The sequence below is a fragment of the Penaeus japonicus genome, unplaced genomic scaffold (genome assembly GCF_977035675.1).
Source record: "Penaeus japonicus unplaced genomic scaffold, GWHDUDI00000001_assembly GWHDUDI00000031, whole genome shotgun sequence".
NCBI lineage: Eukaryota > Metazoa > Arthropoda > Malacostraca > Decapoda > Penaeidae > Penaeus > Penaeus japonicus.
Window position 1 is genome coordinate 4631891 of NW_028234433.1, and position 2500 is coordinate 4634390.

Consider the following 2500-nt stretch of genomic DNA (forward strand, 5'->3'; position numbering starts at 1 on the left):
TATATATATCTATAAAAAGATAGATAGAGAGAGAGAGAGGAGTCAGACAGTGACAGAGAAACATTCCGAAGGCCAAATCAGTATGCCAATCGTGACCCGCCACAGTACGCTTGACCTTTGACCTCTTGCGGTTTCTCGAGAGTGACCAACACCTGACAGAGATCACGCCGGGGGAACGGAGGTCACGTCAGTCACCGCAGGTCGCCTCGAGGGGGCGGGGGGGGGGGGGGATAACTTTAAAGGTGTGTCTGTTTACCTAATATCTATCTATGTATGTGTGTGTGTTTGTGTGCGTGTGTGTGTGTATGTGTGTGTGTTTATGTGCGTGTGTGTATGTGTGTTTGTGTGTTTGTGTGTGTGTTTAAATAGAGAGACAGAGAGAGAAAGAGAACTGTTTATCATAAAAACGATAACGCCAAAAATAATAATGACAAAGATGATAATGACAAAAATAATAATAATAATGATAATAATAACCAATAGTAATAATGATGATAATAATAATAGTAATTCCAAAGATGATAGTAATGACATGAAAATAATTATAAAAATGATAATAATGATAATTATGGTAATAACAATAATAATAACAATAAAAATAACGGAAATAAAACCTAAATACCTGTATCCATGCCCCCACCCCCCTCCCCTTTCCACCTGCCCTCCTTACTTCCCCCCCTCCTCCTCCTCCATACCACACCTACCCCTCTTCTCACCGACTCCTTTACCCTCGACCTTTAAGGATCAGCTCAAAGGTCGCTTCGGATGCAAGATGCTGCTCTGCGGGAGAGATTCATCCCACACTCGAGAGTGGAGGAGAGACACTGTTGCCAGAATGGATGGTATTATTTAACGTTATTTTTTTCTTTATTTTATTATTATTATTACTATTATTTTTTTTTTTTTTTTTTGTTTGTTTGTCTTCTCTATTTTTCTCTCTTAATATTCCCCTCTCCTTCCATCTCCTTTACTCTTACCTTCATCCTTACTCGCTTCCTCCCCCTTTTTTCCTTTTCTTCTTCTTTTTCTTTTTGTTCTAATTCTTCTTCTTCTTATAATTCTGATTCTTTTTCTTATTATCAGTATTATTGTCATTATTGTTATCATCATTATTATTATCATTATCATTATCATTATCTTTATTCTTAATAGCATTATTATTATCATTGTTGTTATTGTTATTATCATCAGCATCATCTTTATTATCATCATTACTATTATCATTACTATTATTATGGCAGCATTTATTCTTCAAGTGGAATAGAGCCAAATTGAATTTTAAATGATATTACTTAAAAGAAAGAGTCTGAGATACTGTCTTTATACAAAGGACTAAAAGACCGAAAATATGATATCAAAAAGACATAGTATGTAAAACATTGATAAAGATGCAAAATAACATGCCAAAAGAAGATAGAAATATATTAATAAAGATACTAAAATAAGGTATTGATAAAAATACAAAGTAAGACAAGTAGATGACAAAGAAATAAGATCCTAAAATAAGACAGATGATATAAGAAAATAAGATGTCGAAATTCGATATGAAGCGACAGAAAAGACAAGATTGCCTAGCGTGTTTATGACTATTTGCTCTTAAGAACGAAGAAGAAAAAAAAACATGTCATATTTACTGACATGCAACAGCTTCTTAACACCAATGCTTTTAACTAATGATATAAAAAAAAAGTTATCTTGACGGGAATATCGAATCTTTTATTTATATATATCCTGAGAGGAAGAACTATCACCTATGAACTTTAAATTTATATAAATCTTCTCCCAAGAACAAAATCCAATTTGTATCAAATAAGCCTACAATTTTCCCGAGACGAAATTACGAGATGAAATTATACTTTTAAACTAGTCTACAAGATTCAATTAACTTTCGATCATCATCAAAATAAAAGACATCCCCACTATCTAAATAAACAGAGAAGAGACCAGAAGAAAATAACAGATTCATTAAAGTGTAACATGAAGAAGAGAAACCTATATAATTGTCTCGAAGGAAGATAGGGACAGGTTGGCAGCCCTGTTTCAAGATGGCGGCGCTCCAACAGGCTTTCACTATCGCCAATTCCCTTCACGGCCTGGTTATTATGACCGTGTATGGCCGTTCGTGTGTGTTCGCGACCTTCTGCCTTTGTGACCCAGCTTTCCTTGTCTACCTTTCTACGGCATGTCTACTTCTCCTTGTCTACTCCTCGTATATTTTTCCTTCTTTGCCCTCTTCTATTTTTGCATCTTCCATTCGTTACGTTATTATCATCATTTCTGTTATCACTAATATGAGTAATAGAACTATTAGTAGTAGTAGGGGTAATAGTAGTTGTAGTAGTAGCATTGTTGTTATTATCATTATTATTATTATTATTGTTATTACTATTATTATCATTATCATTATCATTATCATTATCATCATCATTATTTTTACTAACACTATGAATGATATCATCACCATCATCTCTCGCTCCCGGTAACTTCGAGTGCCTCAAAG

General features: G+C 34.1%; 1 protein-coding gene across 4 annotated transcripts in view; it reads right to left on the reverse strand.

Annotated features, from left to right (window-relative positions):
* Rab23 (RAS oncogene family member Rab23) overlaps positions 1-2500 on the reverse strand; it is a 117416-nt gene that overhangs the window by 63117 nt on the left and 51799 nt on the right. The window lies entirely within an intron of this gene.